Here is a 19,671-nt window from a genome sequence, read left to right as displayed (position 1 = left end):
GTTTGATTGTCTGGGAAAGAATAGTTTGTGTGAAATATTCCTTGGGAAAGTAAAGGAGTGAATTCAGGTGCAAGATAAAAGATGGACTCTGTCCTTGGGTAGTTCCGAAGCTCTCACGCTCTGTTCAGAAGTAAAATACATTTTTCCCAGAACTCTGATTCGCTTAGGAGTGAAATCGACTGCCTCCAAATCTGTCTATGTATACTGATGTTTATTCATGCATGGGGCTTCCTGTTTCTGACTGGCTGGTCCCGATACCTGTATTGCACGGCAGTAGAACTGGAAGTCCAGAGTACTCTGTATTTTGTATTGTGTGTTTTTTTTACCATTAAAATCAGATTATTGTTATAACTTTTATGCCGGTGTTTTGAACTCCTTCTCTTATTAATGTGACCAGGCTCATCTAACGGACGGCGCGGAGCAGAGGTGGGCTTTAAGCCTCCACCACTGTGGTGTTTGCTCCAATAGGGTCCACTCTTTTGTTGTCAATCAGCGCGAAGCCTTCCTTCAGAAAAGCTCTCTTCCCCATTCTCCTGGCTTCTTTAACCAGTGGCCACAGCTTGGAGCGAGCCTCCCGGTCCTCCTTGGAGAAATCCTCTTTGAAACGAATGTGCGTCTCGCTGCAGACTCTCGCATCTTTGGACTTTTTCCAGATCTCGTCACGAACAGTCCTCATCCCGAACTGAATGATTATTGACCGCGGTGTGTTGTTGGAAGTAGCTGCATTATCCTTCGTACCCAGCCGATGGACAGTGTCTACTGAGTCACGCAGCTTTTCCACAGACAGCGGAACAACTTTTGTGAGTATCCCGATCACAGCTTCTCATGTGTTTTCTCCTTCTTTTTCAGGCAGACCATTCATCTTCAGATTCCATCTCCGTTTGTAGCGGGCTTGCTCCTCGCCAGACTTATGTAGTAAAGTGTTATCTTTCAGAAGATCATCAAACTTTTTCTGAAGAGCAGAAATGTCTTTCTTATTTTCTTTAGCTGCTTCAGTGTTTGCTTCAATGCGTTTTTCAAACTTTTTTAACAGCTCTGTCTGTTCATCCATTTTTCCGGATAAGACTTGTATTGCCTGGAGAATGGTGCTGCTGCTATCCTCTGCCATTTGTGTTTCGCCATGAACCTTTGATTTCGGTCCTTTAGTTGGTGTGTGGTCCCAATTTATTTTGTGTCCATTAGAGTTGTCCGCTTCCATGTCCTCAATATCCGAGTCGTCACACGCCTCACGGAGAACTTTTAAGTTGTAATCGTGGTCGGTCATGCTAGCAGGCACTTTATGTAAAAAGTGTTGGTAACTGGAGAATTAAAGTAAAATGTGACTATTTAAGCTACTATAATAACTTAAAGTGTATCATGAATAAGCTATTGCCTGTCGGTTTTGCAGTCAAGGACTCAAATCTAAACTTTTTCTACGAGCCTGCAACGTTGCTGCTTCTCACTCCGCCATCTTGCAGAACACATATGGTATCATAGATATATATATAAACACCAAATGTTTATATACAGGACTGTCTCAGAAAATTAGAATATTGTGATAAAGTTCTTTATTTTCTGTAATGCAATTAAAAAAACAAAAATGTCATACATTCTGGATTCATTACAAATCAACTGAAATATTGCAAGCCTTTTATTATTTTAATATTGCTGATTATGGCATACAGCTTAAGAAAACTCAAATATCCTATCTCTAAATATTAGAATATCATGAAAAAGTATACTAGTAGGGTGTTCAACGAATCACTTGAATCGTCTAATTAACTCGAAACACCTGCAAGGGTTTCCTGAGCCTTGAAAAACACTCAGCTTGGTTCAGAAAACTAAATCACAAGTATGGGGAAGACTGCTGATCTGACTGCTGTCCAGAGGACCGTCATTGACACCCTCCATCAGGAGGGTAAGACACAAAAAGAAATTTCTCAAAGAGCAAGCTGTTCACAGAGTGCAGTTTCAAAGCACATCCACAAAAAGTCTGTTGGAAGGGGGAAATGTGGCAGGAAACGCTGCACAACCAAGAGAGATGACCGCAGCCTTAACAGCATTGTGAAGAAGAGTCGCTTCCAGAATTTGGGGGAGCTTCAAAGACAGTGGACTGAAGCTGGAGTCCAGGTATCAAAAGTCACTGTTCACAGACGTGTCCGGGAAATGGGCTACAATAGCCGTATTCCCATGGTCAAGCCACTTCTGAACTCAAGACAACGGAAGAGGCGTCTGACTTGGGCTAAGGAAAAGAAGCACTGGACAGTTGCACAGTGGTCCAAAGTCCTCTTTTCAGACGAAAGCAAGTTTTGTATTTCATTTGGAAGTCAAGGCGCCAGAGTCCGGAGAAAGGCTGGAGAGGAGCAAAATCCAAGTTGCTTGAAATCCAGTGTGAAGTTCCCACAGTCAGCGATGGTTTGGGGAGCCATGTCAGCTGCTGGTGTTGGTCCACTGTGTTTCATCAAGCCCAGAGTAAATGCAGCTGTGTACCAAGAGATTTTAGAGCACTACATGCTTCCGTCTGCTGAAAAGCTCTATGGAGATGAGGAATTCATTTTCCAGCATGATCTGGCACCTGCCCACAGTGCCAAAACCACCAGTAACTGGTGTACTGACCATGGCATTACTGTCCTCGATTGGCCTGCAAATTCCCCTGACCTGAACCCCATAGAGAATATGTGGGGTATTGTGAAGAAGAAGCTGAAAGACACCAGACCCAACAATGCTAATGAGCTAAAGGCCGCTATTGAAGCATCCTGGGCATCCATAACACCTCAGCAATGCCACAGGCTGATTGCCTCCATGCCACGCCGCATTGATGCAGTAATCCGTGCAAAAGGATTCCCAACCAAGTACTGAGTGCATTAATGGACATTTTCAAATGTTTGATTGTGTTTTGCTGTTATAAATCTTTTTTTTTTACTTGGTCTGAGGAACTATTCTAATTTTTTGAGATAGGATTTTTGAGTTTTCTTAAGCTGTATGCCATAATCAGCAATATTAAAATAATAAAAGGCTTGCAATATTTCAGTTGATTTGTAATGAATCCAGAATGTATGACATTTTTGTTTTTTTAATTGCATTACAGAAAATAAAGAACTTTATCACAATATTCTAATTTTCTGAGACAGTCCTGTATATCTAGGTATGGTACCCCGAACACATCTGGTACCGCTAGCTGAACGTGGCCGCTAGCTTGCCTATTGTAAAGCTAAACACACTACAAAACTCAACCTAATATCCAGGAATGAAACGCTATATACTGTGCTACAGTGGAATAAATAAAAGCAATTTTTTTTCATGTTTTAAAGAAATAAACTCCCCTTGATTTGAGATACTTACTGTAGTCCGTTGTCAGATGAAATTAATGAAAGTGAGGTGATGGTGGGTAACGTGGCTACGTCATGTTGCCGTCAAGCGCAACGTAACGTTGCCATGGCAACAACGGAATCTTCTTCTGGTTTATTGTTGTTATAATACAAATTATTATTATTACTATTAAACAAAAAGCATTTCAAATACAGTCAGTAGCCAGTGGGGGGAGTGGTTTTCACCATCATTATCATCATTGTATATGTTTTAAATGACTAATATTGGCCTACAATACCCCTTTATTGATCAAATAGGAATATAATTGTCTTTTAAAAAACGTTAACTAAAGGGAACAATCTATTTCACACAGCTGAAGCTCTGGCCTTCCTTAAAAACTAACTAATTTAATAAAAATCACAGTTGTATTAGACTACACACAATGCACTTTTTTTTGAGAACACAAATTGGTAAATAATGCACCATAATACATTCTGACGAAAAATACAAATTATTATGAATACAAATCAAATAAAAGAAGCCTCCCGTGAGTTACTACAACCTATAAAGTAGATTTAAAAAACGTTTTAGCTCACTGCAGGACGTTGTAGAAATGCATGTGTGCACCACGAAAAAGGAGCCTCATTCACTTTACATTGGGGTTGTTTGCGTGGTGCAGACACGTAAATGTAACAAAGTTCGTGACTCCAGCACGCAATGCGGTGTTAAAGGAGTCGTGGTGGAGTCACGCATGCTGGTGAGATCAGGTTGGTAAAGATAAACGCAACTCACATTGGTTTCACATACAGCATCTCTGTAAACTACATACTGTATTCACTGAATTTCACTCTCTGCCTTTAACGGCTCGTTGTCATGGATGTATAATAGGTATGGAGCTATTTCAGGGTCATAAGTTTTGATCATTCAAAAAAATACAATTTATTTGAAAGTTCAAGTTTTTATCCTGAACTTTGAAAAATACAATGATGTATTCAAAATAAAAAAAAGTATTTGAAATAATTGTTCAGGTTGAATATTATTTGATTCACTTCAGCAATTTTTTTTGAATAATATATTTATTTTCAGATTTCACTTTTATACATATTTTGATATTTGAATCCTTATTTTTTCAGCACAAATGTTTCATTTTCAGATTCAAAACAATAATTTTTTCAGTTTCAAATCTTTTTTTTCAGGTTTCACATTGCTTTTTCTATGGAAGCCCATTTCCGCCACTTGAAAAAAACAAAATCCCCATGAAAAGTCATAATTATGAGATAAAAAAGTCGAAATTATGATATAAAAGGTCATAATAATGAGATAAAAAGTCATACTTATGAGATAAAAAGTCATAATAATGAGATAAAAAGTCATAATTATGAGATAAGAAAGTCGAAATAAGGAGATAAAAAGTCATAATTATGAGATAAGAAGTGTGCATGACTTTTTATCTCATTATTTCAACTTTCTTATCTCATAATTATGACTTTTTATCTCATTATTATGACTTTTTATCTCATAATTATGACTTTTTATCTCATTATTATTACTTTTTATCTCATAATTTCGATTTTTTTATCTCATAATTATGACTTTTCATGGGGATTTTATTTTTTTCAAGTGGCGGAAATGGGCTTCCATACTTTTCACCTTCAGATCGTTTTTCACTTTCAGATCTTTTTTTTTCTGATATTGCTTGGGGGGGCGGGGCTTACCAAAGAGTAGTTTGGCATCCTGAGTGACAGGCCTCCCTCTGTCATGTTGCCTTCATGGATGTTAGAAAACTAAGACCAGCGTCAAAGTTCCGTTAAGCGAGCTGTTGAGCATCGTAGTTGGCAACAATCAAGTACAAATAAACTGTGTTAGAATGTGAAATTACGTATCCGCAACGAGCCAGCAGGTTGTCCTGGTGGACCTGACGCCATCCCCCGCTGACGCCATCCCCCTTCCTGCAGCGGTCAGACTATACAACCAGCACAGCCCCTAGTAGACCCCGCACAAAACAACACAGACTATAACACCTCTTGTTGATAAATACCAACTATGTGCAATATTTGCAGTATGTGGAATATATGACCGTTAAAAACTGTGCAATGTATACCTGGCTGCTAGATCCGCAGAACTGTCACAGGGTGTGTATTATGTAAAATGTGTAACTTGAAAAATATATATAATTTCTTTTTTTAATCTTTAATACTTTTTGTATGCATGCTTTAGGTAACATTAAGCTGTCCTTGGCTCTTGTCTGCTGTAACATTGTAAATGTATCCCCTGTGGGACTAATAAAGGTATTCTGATTCTGATCGCAAAAACCAAGCCAATACCATGCTGCGTTCATGGAGCTATGTGGAAGTGGGGAAGGACAACGCTTGATTGCGGATACGTGATTTCAGATTCTAGCACAGTTTATTGCTCTTATACCTTGATTGTTGCCAACTACGATGCTCAACAGCTCGCTTAACGGAACTTTGATGCTGGTATCAGTTTTGTTTACCACCAATCACGGGAGTATTGTGAATAGAAAGTGTGTAGTTTTATTTCTCGCGCTACCTAAAATCCATGAAGGCATCATGACAGAGGGAGGGCTGTCACTCAGGGTGCCAAACTACTCTTTGGTAAGCCCCGCCACCCGAAACAATATCAGGGTCAAAAGTCTGAAAGCGAAAAAAAAAAGATCTGGAAACGAATCTAACAATCTGAAGGCGAAAAAAAGATTGAATCTGAAAACGTAAAATCTGAAACTGTAAAAAACAAGTATTCAAATATCAAAATATGTTTAAAAGTGAAATATGAAAATAAATATTTTATGAAAAAGAATTGCTGAACTGAATCAAAATAATATTCAACCTGAAAAATTATTTCAAATACTCTTTTTTGTTTTGAATACAACATTGTATTTTTCAAAGTTATAGATGAAAACATGGACTTTCAAATAAATTGTATTTTTTTGAATAATCAAAATTTATGACCCTGAAATAGCTCCATACTTGGGCCCAACCAGTGGAGATATACCCGGAAATGCCAAGCAAGTGCTACCCGACGGTCGGTTGTTATTGTCAATATTAATATAATAATGATTTATTTTTTAATAGTCACACTCGATTACGCCGATTTTCTTGTTGCCCCAGCTGGTCGACACCTCTCTTAGCAGAAACAAAGGCTACATTAATGTATTAAATCGATGTTAATCCATGTGTGTGGATGTGGAATTAACGGACGTGACGTTGTGCGATTGCGTTGCCAGGCAACAGCTTCGGTTCATGTTAATTTACAAACTCTTCAACTGGAACCGTAGTTATATTTAAAAACATGTTAGAAGGCCTCACGAAATACTTTAATGTAAATTAAAATGTAAATGTGAAGGAATGTGTGTATAACAAAATACATCCGTCATTAACAATACTGGAAACAGACGTAGGCAAGATCCTCAGCTCGTTGATTCGATGGTTTAGCCGAAATGCACGTTGGAAAATGGTGTTTATGCGATGTGAAATCCAAAAACATTTTTAAAAAGTAAAAAAATACTTTATTCCGAGTCTGCTTGCTTTTCTCTTTGAAAGTCATCACATAACGGCATTGTAATACACGGTTCGGTTGCATTAAATATTACATATCTGCCGTAGTTCTCTATTTATAGAGCCCTGATGAGAAGACTTCTATCTAGACAAACAGGAAGAACTGCCGCCAAAACTTAAAACGTGACGTGCATCATAAATATAATGCAATTAAACAACATCTTACATTTTTTTTCACACAATACGTCTCCTTGCAGTATCAACACTAATTCGGCTGACTTTGATCCAATTAGTAGATAGGCTGTATTTACACCATAGCTGTGTCCCAATTCAGCGGCCGCATTCTCCTGAGGATGCATTCGGAGACCGCATACGTCACTTCCGCCAAACGAAGGCTGTCCCAATTTTAAAAAAAGACAAGACTCCTCTGAATGCGACCCGCAAATGCAGCCTTCTTTCCCCAGATTTAGAGGATACATCTGATGTACCATATCCCAGGATGCAACGGGTGACTGTGACGAATGAGTTTTTAAAAAAAAATATGGCTTGTAACGTCCCATCAACGGCTACAACGGTTTCAGCTGGATTCGTTTTTAAATGTACTCACCCAAATAGTAAACGACATGAAAGAAAAGTAAACCTATTTAATTTGTGTATTTAAATATATACGGGCAATTGGAGATGTCTTCTTTATATTACATACATAAAATAATATGAAGTGAAAATATTTCTAAACCCTGTTTGGTTTTCAGATTGTTGGGATTCATTATAAAGCTAATTTATTTATTTAACTGCTTTTGTTATACAAATCTTACTGCAACAATTTTGTTTTGATAGGGAGCAAGGAGCAGACTGCGCAATTTATCCAGATGCGCGGGGAGAATGAAGCCCTCTTCACGGGGACCTTTTGCGACCTCGGGAAAATAATTTAAACATATTATATAACACCAAAATAAGTACAGCTAGATCTGACTCCATATTGAACAGTTTTGAAAACAGTTTTGAAAACAGTTTGAAAACAGTTTGGAAATATTTTGCCTAGTGTCAGAAATCATTACCGGCACTTGTGACTGCAGCTGGTTGCTAGGTGACGGGGGCGGCAAAATGTAGGGGTAACTGCCGGTGACGTACAAGGACATGCTCCGTAGACCGTCTCATTTCGCAGTCCGCGGAGGACCGCGAGGCTGGGTCCTCAGGATTGGGACATAGCTCATAAAGGTGCAGAGCTGATAGAAAGGGACACCTAGTGGTTAAAGCACGTTATTGAATTTAACTTCTGTTAGACAGCTATCATACAGAATAAATATTTACTGTGAATGTATGCAAAAATGTATGGTATATAGCTGTCTAACAGAAGTTAAATCAATTTCTCACTTATTCTGACAATTTATTCAACCCCAAATAAAAGAACACAACAAAAAGAGTTGTTAAATAATAGTGAAGTCACGTTGTAATAACAATAACTCATCTCTCTCGAGTTTTCTTTTTGTGCTTTGCCAAAAGCCACTGTGTCAAGTGTCCTACTTGGGTTACCGTACAGAGTTGTCCAATATGGCGGACCATCTCGCACATGCGCACTGCAGATAGGGCAGGGCGGCAGATCGGGTAGTGACAGTGACAAAACACACATCATGAGCATAATCATACACTCTTTGGCAGTAAGGTGGTGGGGGAACAAGAAATAAATTAACTATGACCTGCAGTCATATTGATAATCACAATTCATCTCGACCACAAACCTAAATAAATGAATTAGATTTTCAGAAAAGCATCAATTGACCCTTTATCTTCCTACATCATGGCTGCATTAGTTGCATTCTAAACTCCCCACATACACTATTTGTTTACCTCTGTGAGATTTATGTGAATTTAAAAGGTGGGTAGACTGACTTTAGCTGGTTTTACTCTCCCCTACATTTGAGACACAAGGTAACGTAATGTGAAATCATGTGGACTGCAGAATAAGATTGCATCAAGGCCGGTGGCTGAGTCAAGGGCATTTTGTTAAATGCATGGTGGAAATATTTCCTCATGAAATGCAAGCCTTGGATGAAGACCATTACATTCCATTGTTTTTTTTTAAAATAACTGCACATTTTCAGCGTAGTTTCAGAAATACTTGACTAAAATGTTTTCAATTTGAATTCATTCTGAACGTTTTAACAACATGTTATTATCACAACAGTGCCCCAGAGTGGCAGACCTGCAGCTTTTTAGCATTTTTTTTGCCACTCTACATCAAGTAACAAATGACTTAATGTTTCAAATAATCAACTTGTAGTTTATTGCCACACAAAATGTATTTCAGGATGGATATTAGTCTGATTGAAACCGATGCTGACCATGGATATGATATACAAAGATATTATTTCCCCAGTATCCTTTTGGTGTCGAAGGGCAATAGCGACCGGGTGTACCTCTGCAAGAAGGTAATCTGTGAACTGGATCAGTGACTACACATTAAAACACACACACATAGCCAAACACACAAACACTTATATGAGAGGATGGGAACCCCCTCTGCCCCTGTGGTTACTGGTTTGTGTGGACCAATTACACGTCATGCAATGGGTCACAATCTAGGAAACACAGTTGGGAACTGTAGCATTGCAGAGAGAGGAGAATCAATCAGTAACTACGTAGTGTTTCACCATCACACTTTTTAGCTGTTTATAGCTGCGTTTGGAACTGATAAGCAGAAAGGTCTGCTATCTTCTCTCTATTTGTGTTAGAAAACATACAAGGAACCAAGGTCTAGTTCATTGTTTTCACCAAAGGCACCAAAGAGTGAAATACTTTATCTTTTTATTTGAGATGTTTCAAAGATTTTTACTTTAGCTTCTGCAGGGAAAGCCCCATTTGTCATTAAGAATTGGTTTTCAAATGACACAAGGCATTAGTAGTAGTAGGTGAAGTATTATTTGGCCAAAATGTATTTTTATTCAAAAAGGGAAGCTGTTATTTCCAGCGTATTAAATCAATGCGTTCAATATTACAATGTCACCTTTTCTGTGGGTGAACTTCAAGATGAAAGGTATGACTTCCTCCCGGCGCTCAACTGATACACATCTCAGGTTACAGGCCTCATTGAAATGCTCTCTCTGGGTAATTAGGGTTAATTGGGAAGTTTTTAACCCTAGGCAGCTTTCTTTTCCTTGGTCGCAAAAGACAAAATTGAGTCTAGAGATTGTAGATGGTTTGAGGGGGGGGATGTGCCCCTGTGACCTGCCCAGAGGAGATGCTTGTGTTGTGATGACGACAGTGGTGGGAAACAGTGGTGGTGTTACTAAATGTCAGTGAAAAGTAACCATGAGATATAAGTATATTGGGCGATTTGGAGAAAATCAGATATTCACGTATTTTTAAACATCTGGACAATATCGTATTGTCGGTTGACCTCAGTAATGATTGCGCATATAATGACTGAGTGGGTAAAAACAAATAATAATAATAAGATACATTTCAAATGGACTATTCATTCAAGTATTTTCCTGTGTTTAGACATTAACCAAAAATGACATACATCATTCAAAACATTTGCTTTTTTAAACAGATGTTTACATTTTGTACAGCCATGAAGGTTGCCTCCTTGCTTTAACCAGCTCTTCCATTAGAATACCAGCTTGCCCGTCCATTTTACAGCTATACATGTAGGTATCCATGCACCGAGGTCAGTGTTCCCTTTAAGCATGGTATGTCGTAGTCAGGAAGCACAGACAGGGTTTCTTCTCTGAGGCCATGGTGCTAATGTCTTGCAGCCTTAATGTGATTATGGTAATGATCACACAAATGACCCCTGGGCTTTGGGGGATCCCTGGTTCACACATCCTCACACGGCGGCTGCACAGGTGCTGTGACTCAACTGGCCCGCATACGAGACCACCAGACAGAGCCCATCCTAGTGGCCTGCCCCTGTTCTTCTGTCCTCGCCGGACTTGGAAGAGGAGAGTGAATGACCATATAAATTCCAGGAACAAAAGGGCTGAACAGCCATGAGAGAGATGGATATCCTTTATTTTCTGACACTCAATGCCGTATTCCAATCCAATTACCTCAGCCTTTTGCAACCCCTCCTATCGAAGTGCATGGCATTGAAGCCTGAATTCAGACTCGTACCCCAAACAAGAATGTGGTGGATTAGGTGCTTAGTGAGCATTCCCTTCCCCCTCTACCTTTACTAACTCTATGGTGCACTCCCTCCAAAAAGTATTTACAACTACCAGCCTTTTACTTAGATGTTATTCCATTTATTTTCATGCCATCGTCTGGCTCTCAAAGACACAGAACCAAATATCTTTTCTCTTGAATTATTTAATGCAAAAGTGAGTTGGCTATGTTGCATCAACAAGGTACCTCATTGTGGACAGTCAACAGTGAGAAATAGGAAAGTACCGCCTGACAGTGTAAAGGCAGATTCACATTACAGCATCCTGACACAGGGAAAGTGACATGAATGTCAACCGTCACACCTCTTCATATGCTTCTACACGAGACTGTTGATGGTGAACACAATGTGGAGCAAGTTCTTCAACGCAAACATGTGTTTTTCTTTTTTTTACTTCATACAGATGTTTGAGCTTCTGTGAAGCTGACCATTGAGCGGCCCGACTAAGCAAGGAGGCAGAGGCAGAGAGTTCAAATATAACCCGGAGTGGGCATTTATTCCTCTTTGTGGTACAGGATACACAGCCTCAATATGACTGTCTCCCGTGAACACAGTCACCAGCCACAAGGACCTCACACACACACCCAGACAAACAGGAAAACAGAACCTAAATACACACAGTGTCACGGTTTGTGAAACAAGCAGGACCCAAATGCAGATTTAAACTGAAACTTCCTTTATTTCAAGGCTATGATATATATGTACAATGACAAACAGAACACTCACCGCAGAACTAGTCAGGGAACAAGACGAACCGACCAAGACAGACAGACAACCCAGAACTTAAATACACACAAGACTCAATCACACAACAAGACACAGGTGAGGAGGGAGGAGAAAACACAGGGGCCCAGGTGAACATAATCAGACAATTAGACACACCAGGGAAACTAATGACAAGAGGAAAACACAGGGAAAAGGACCAGACAATAACCCAAAGGAAAACATGACATGGAAAACAGCAAAAACACCCAAACCTACAAAACTATAAACGTGACATAACATGAGAATCGTGACATAACCCCCCCTCAAGGGACGGATTCCAGATGTCCCAAAAAAACAAAAATCCAGCAGGGTGGGTGGAGGGGGTCTGAAGGACGGGTCTCGGGCGAACGGCCCGGGGGCAAGGCAGAGTTAAAAAAAGGGGAATTCGGGCGGACGGCCCGGGGGCAAGGCAGAGTTCAAAAAGGGGAATTCGGGCGGACGGCCCGGGGGCAAGGCAGAGTCCATGGAGGGAATCTCGGGCGGACGGCCCGGGGGCAAGGCAGAGTCCGAGGAGGGAATCTCGGGCGGACGGCCCGGGGGCAAGGCAGAGTCCGAGGAGGAGTGAAGACCAGACAGCTCCGGAGGCCGGTCAGGAGCCGGTGTCGGCAAGATCCCCCATGGAAGAGGACACAGGGCCGGCAGGACCCCCGGCAGAAGAGCAGTCTGCGGGACCTCCAACGGCTCAGGACATGGGGTTGGCAGGACCCCCGGCAGAAGAGTAGTCTGCGGGATCCCCAACGCGACAGGACATGGAGTTGGCAGGACCCCCCGCAGAAGAGCAGTCTGCGGGACCTCCAACGGCTCAGGACATGGGGTTGGCAGGACCCCCGGCAGAAGAGTAGTCTGCGGGACCTCCAACGGGACCAGACATGGAGTTGGCAGGACCCCCGGCAGAAGAGTAGTCTGCGGGACCTCCAACGTGACAAGACATGGAGTTGGCAGGACCCCCGGCAGAAGAGTAGTCTGCGGGACCTCCAACGGCACAGGACATGGGGTTGGCAGGACCCTTGGCAGAAGAGCAGTCTGCGGGACCTCCAACGGCTCAGGACATGGGGTTGGCAGGACCCTCGGCAGAAGAGCAGTCTGCGGGACCTCCAACGGCTCAGGACATGAGGTTGGCAGGACCCCCGGCAGAAGAGTAGTCTGCGGGACCTCCAACGGCACAGGACATGGGGTTGGCAGGACCCTCGGCAGAAGAGCAGTCTGCGGGACCTCCAACGGCTCAGGACATGGGGTTGGCAGGACCCCCGGCAGAAGAGTAGTCTGCGGGACCTCCAACGGGACAAGACATGGAGTTGGCAGGACCCCCGGCAGAAAGGCAGTCTGCGGGACCTCCAACGAGACTTGAGTGGGTTGGTTCGCCAACAGAACACGGGGGGCTGGCGTCGGACGGACAGCCAACAGGAGACGAGGTGCTGGAGTCTGCCGGTACGCCGACAGGACTCGGGGAGCTGGCGTCGGACGGACAGCCAACCGGAGACGAGGTGCTGGAGTCGGCCGGTACGCCGACAGGACTCGGGGAGCTGGCGTCGGACGGACAGCCAACCGGAGACGAGGTGCTGGAGTCGGCCGGTACGCCGACAGGACTCAAGGAGCTGGCGTCGGGACCATGGTTACTGGAGCTGGCACTGAAGCCGGGACCATGGCTGTAAGGTCCGGTTCTGGAGCCGGAAACATGGCTGTAAGGTCCGGTTCTGGAGCCGGAAACACGGCTGTAAGGTACGGTTCTGGAGCCGGAACCATGGCTCTTGGGGCTTGAGCTGCTAGCTTGGCCTTGCGACTCCTCTTCTTAGCAGCCGCCTGAATACTCCTTGGACCTCCATAAGCCAGACGAGTTCCAGAATATGACTCCTGGACAGGAGCAGGAACTGGGGCAGAAGCACGGGTTGACTTCAGACGGAAACCACCAAGGCGTATGGTGCCAGGTTGGGAATTGGGAGACATGGAGCTAGCATGCCTGGGGCTAGCAGGCCGGGAATCACACACTGAGAGGAAGTCCAAAATCCAGCCAGGTAAGAATTTAACTAAACCTGGTTTCTCCATTGCCCTCTGGTGTGCCTCAGCCCGAACAGCCTCTCGCTGCTGACCCCTGGACGCTCCCAACCATCGACTAGAGCAGACAGCCAAAGCAACGGTTAACTCCAATATCTCCTGCTCGAAAGGATCTGCTGGGCCCATATTTCAGGTCGGTTCTTACTGTCACGGTTTGTGAAACAAGCAGGACCCAAATGCAGATTTAAACTGAAACTTCCTTTATTTCAAGGCTATGATATATATGTACAATGACAAACAGAACACTCACCGCAGAACTAGTCAGGGAACAAGACGAACCGACCAAGACAGACAGACAACCCAGAACTTAAATACACACAAGACTCAATCACACAACAAGACACAGGTGAGGAGGGAGGAGAAAACACAGGGGCCCAGGTGAACATAATCAGACAATTAGACACACCAGGGAAACTAATAACAAGAGGAAAACACAGGGAAAAGGACCAGACAATAACCCAAAGGAAAACATGACATGGAAAACAGCAAAAACACCCAAACCTACAAAACTATAAACGTGACATAACATGAGAATCGTGACACACAGGACTAATCAAACCAACAAGACACAGGTGAGGGCGGAGGAGACAACACAGGGCGCCACCAGGTGAACACAATCACCAGCAACAGACAAGACGGGAGGGGGAACACTTTTCAAACTAAAACAGAGACAGACAAACTAAAACACAGACAGATCGCGACAAACAGATGCACAAATTACATACAACCACACGCTTCCTGTGCAACGTTCCAGGGCGGAACAAACTAATATACTTCGCCAATAACGAAGCTATACAATCCGTAACGGAGGCCGAGATCTACGGGCCCAGAGGTCACCTCCGTTACAGCTTCACTGTGCAGGATGATGTACGAGTAAGGATTACATAAAGAAAGAGAAAGAAAGTTTGATGTGGAAAGTAAAGTAGTACAAATAGTGTACAGCAGTATTTAAATCATCTTTGATGAGAATTAAGAATTGTTATCTGGTTAATTTAACTTTTTTAAATTATTTAAAGCAAAATATTTGAAGATGTTACGAAACATTTCTTGAGGGGATCTGCTTAGTGGTCTAAAGTCCTTTACAGTAATTCAGTGGTGCCATGTAGGTAACTGGCTCCAACAGTAGAAGGATGCTTAGGCATACTTTTACTGGATTAGGATTTTTAAAAGATATTTTAGTTATCAAGTATTTTTGCAATGTATTGCTGGTACTATTACTGAAGTAAAAAACAATCTTCCACCACTGTAAGTTATGCTGCTATGAAAGTCGTCCATTGAAAACTCCATCTTCACCACGTATGCCACTCCCAAGTGAAAGAATGTACTGTCAACACAATTACTTGAGGTTGAAAGTTGAATGCATAACATATCCGATTAATGTTTGACTCATCCGGTGTTGTGGTACTGCTATGATGATTAACGGCCAAAATCTCCAAAGATAATTTAATACACAGCTGCATTGTGGAAAAGCTAGACTCATGGAGGCATAAATAGTTAAATTAAATTAGTGGCGCGCACCTGTAATTCCAGTTACCGGGAGACTGAGGCTGGAGGAGCGTTTGAGCTCTGGAGCTCTGAGCTGCAGGGACTTTGCCGAACGGGTGTCCGCACTAAGCTTTTGTCTCGTGGAGAATGTTATATATTGTTTTCTGATGCCAAAATCAATTAGACTACAAGAATATTCCCCAAACATTTGAGAATAAATGGGAAAAGTCGTAAATTCAGTTTCAAATGAAACATTCAAGTAAAATAGAAAAAATAACATTTAAATCAGATTAAATATGTGCCATATTTGCCAAGTTTTACTGCTGTGTTGAATCATTCACATGATATGGAAGCTTTTTTTTATTGGAATAAATGCTACATTTTCAGTAAAATATTATAAACCACTAAATCTTCATCTTCTCTCATGAATTGTTTGTGAGCATACAGCCATCAACATGAGCCTCCATCATCTGCTCCTGAACTTCATCCACCGCAAAGAGATCTTCTTCTTCCCACAATGCTTTGCAGTTAAAGTTATTACTCTGATGTACAAGAGTAAGACATATGTATTGTCTCAGTGTCTCTCAATATTCAAAGATTCAAAGGTTTTATTGTCATATGTACATAAGCTACAGTGAAGAAATGGCCATGAAATTCACAGACTCCCAGATCTACCAGCTGATCCAGAGCCGAGCATCAGATACCTTTATTCCTCCTCCTCCTCCTCCTCCTCCTCCTCCTCCTCCTCCTCCTCCACCTTCAGCACCAACTCTTCTTAAAGCTCAATAAAATCCATCAATCTCTGCAGTCATCAGACCTTTGAATCCACAAAAAGAAACCAAAGTATAGATATTTTAATAGTTCTCATGTTTATTTTTATTTCTATTGCAGATTGCAAGCAGCAATGCATTGTTATAGTATCACTGAGAAATTGTAGAAATGATTGTGATGGATATGTTTAAACTCATAAGGACACATGTACAGCATCCCTCTCGTCTGTCATCATCCTTCTGGACCTGTCTGCTGCATTCGACACGGTGAACCATCAGATCCTCCTTCGCACTCTCCGAAAACTTGGAGTTTCAGGCACTGCACTTTCCCTCTTCACTTCATACCTCAAAGACCGCACCTACAGGGTAACTTGGAGAGGGTCCGAGTGCGACCCTTGTCAATTAATTACAGGGGTCCCTCAGGGCTCTGTTCTTGGTCCCCTCCTCTTCTCCTTGTACACAAACTCGCTCGGATCTGTCATTAGCCCGCATGGTTTTTCATACCACTGCTACGCTGACGACACCAAACTAATTCTGTCCTTTCCCCGCTCAAAGACCCAGGTCGTCGCACGCATCTCTGCTTGTCTAGCTGACATCTCTCAGTGAATGTCTGCTCATCACCTCAAGCTCAACCTTGACAAGACTGAACTGCTTTTCCTTCCGGGAAAAGATTGTCCCACTCTTGACCTATCAATCAACATCGGCGCCTCTGTTGTTTCCCCGACTCAGACTGTAAGGAATTTGGGTGTGATCATAGATAACAAACTGTCCTTCACTGCAAACATTGCTGCTACAACCCGCTGCTGCAGATACACGCTTTACAACATCAGGAGGATACGTCCCCAGCTGACCCAGAAAGCGACGCAGGTTCTGGTCCAGGCTCTCGTCATCTCACGCCTAGACTACTGCAACTCCCTCCTGGCTGGTCTACCTGCATGTGCCATCCGACCTCTGCAGCTCATCCAGAATGCAGCGGCTCGTCTGGTCTTCAACCTTCCTAAATTCTCCCACACCACGCCGCTCCTCCGCTCCCTTCACTGGCTTCCGGTAACTGCTAGAATCCACTTCAAGACACTGGTACTTGCGTACCATGCTGTGAATGGATCTGGCCCTTCCTACATCCAGGACATGGTTAAACCGTACACCCCAGCACGTGCACTCCGCTCTGCATCAGCCAAACAGCTCGCTGCACCCGCAATGCGAGGGGGACCCAAGTTCCCATCAGCAAAAACACGTGGGTTTGCTATCCTGGCTCGAAAATTGTGGAATGAGCTCCCCATTGAAATCAGGACAGCAGATAGCTTGCACATCTTCCGGCGCAGACTGAAAACTCATCTCTTTCGACTCCACTTCGAGCGATAGAATTACTAACAAAGCACTTATATACTAATAAAGGACTGGCTTATCTAAAGCCAGTTGAGTAGCACTTGAAATGTTTGGCTCTATGAAACCTGATGTACTTATATGATTCTGTTTTCTTCAAGGTTGTATCTTCCTGGTCGAATGTACTCATTGTAAGTCGCTTTGGATAAAAGCGTCAGCTAAATGCAATGTAATGTAATGTAATGTAATGTACACTAAAACAACACACTCATATTCTTAGTTAATATTACAAATGTCAAGTTATTCAGACTTAGAAATATAAATAATCAGCTTTAAAGGTATAGAGCCAGTCCTCAGACTTCATGAGAAGTGAATGAGTCTTTAAAATATAAAACATTTAAACCTATAAATGTTTTTACTGATAAAAAATGAAAAGGACTGGAAAAGACTTATGACAATAAAACGAAATAGTTTTGGGCATAAACTACTTTTCTAATTGTAAATGTTCTCAAATTGAACTTCCCAATAATTCAAAACAATCATTTGTTTCAAAACAATAATTTGCAAAACAAATCATCAGATGAATTGATAACCAACTGATGAAGAGAGGAAGATTATCATTGTGTATGAATCATGGATGTATTAAGAACGAATGCCAAACAAGACATGACGTCACGTCTCTAAACCCCAAACCCTCTCTCGTGCAGAGTCCTCTTGCCGGGTGCGGTGGCGCGCGCCTGTAATCCCAGTTACCGGGAGGCTGAGGCTGGAGGAGCGTTTGAGCTCAAGAGCTCTGAGCTGCAGGGACTATGCCGAACGGGTGTCCGCACTAAGTTCGGTATCGATATGGTGCTCCTGGGGGAGCTCGGGACCACCAGGTCGTCTAAGGAGGGGCACCGCATCTGTAGCCTGTTATTGTCTCATTATACCGCACTGTCAATGAATTAAAAGTAAATATATAAGTGGTCATGAACACATCTGTCCATTAGACAGAGGGCTGCTGTGCCTCCTGTCATCATTAATGGACGTCTCTTTAAAATGACCGCTTAGAGGAGAGGAGTTCTCATTTGTGGGCGGCACCAAGTCTCGAGGAGAGGAGTCGAGGATAGGAGTCGAGGAGGGGAAATTTGAGTATTGAGAAACCTCTAGGGTGTAGGTATGTGCGTGGTACAGTGTGTAGGTGAGTGTGTTGTACAGTGCGTAGATGAAGCGGACAGAAGGGTCTCAGTTGGTTTGGTATCCTATGCTTACTTTAAATACTTGTCAATACAACTTTTGGCCCGTAATTTCAATTCCCCATTTCAGCGAACAGAGAGAGAGGGGAGGTATATCCAGTCTCTGATTTTGTTACGTTATTATGAGAGTGCTCTCATACTTGTTTGATTCTGAAATTGTATATTTTAAATGTGTGTGTATATGTCCGCATCTGTAGCCTGTTATTGTCTCATTATACCGCACTGTGAATGAATTAAAGTAAATATATAAGTCGTCATGAACACATCTGTCCATGAGACAGAGGGCGCCCTCTGTCACGCTCTGCTTGCTAACTTTTATTTGTTGATACCATACTTACTATAGGGATGAATACATCATTATTAAAGCTAATTAACTATAGATTCCCTATAAGATCACCATAGCCAACTCTATAGTATTACTATAGTAATTTTCTGTAGTGTGTTCCAAACAACCATAGAAATAATATAGAAAGCACTATAGTGATAGGCTACTACATAAAACTCAATAGTATAGCTATAGTAATTTCCTATAGTGGCCGAAAAACCATAGAAATACAACAGGATAACTGTAACTTCACTATAAGATCACCATAGCCAACTCTATAGTATTGCTAAAGTAATTCTCTATAGTGTGTCCCAAAACACCATAGAAATACTATAGCAGTTTTTTGTGGTATTTCTATAGTAATTCTTAATAGTAATACTATAGTGTTTTTTCGTAAGGGGCTGCTGTGCCTCCTGTCATCATCGATGGACGTCTCTTTAAAATGACCGCTCAGAGGAGAGGAGTTCTCATTTCTCTAACCGCCTGCTGCTTCCCCTCCTCTCTCCTCGGTTCCCCTCCTCAGTCCTCCGCTCGCATCTCCTGTGGGCGGGACTAAGTATCGAGGATAGGAGTCGAGGAAAGGAGTCGAGGAGGGGAAATTTGAGTATTGAGAAACCTCTAATGTGTTTACATGTTACAGCAGCTTCGTCTCTCTACATTTATTTGGTTCTTCACGTGGAAATCTTCGCAAACCACTTCTGTGTGTTTGTCCTGCAGCGCCTCCTCCTGGAGGAGAGCAGCAACAGCT

Source organism: Notothenia rossii, assembly GCF_949606895.1.
Source record: "Notothenia rossii genome assembly, chromosome: 6".
NCBI classification, from domain to species: Eukaryota; Metazoa; Chordata; class Actinopteri; order Perciformes; family Nototheniidae; genus Notothenia; species Notothenia rossii.
Note: the sequence above shows the minus strand (reverse complement) of the source record.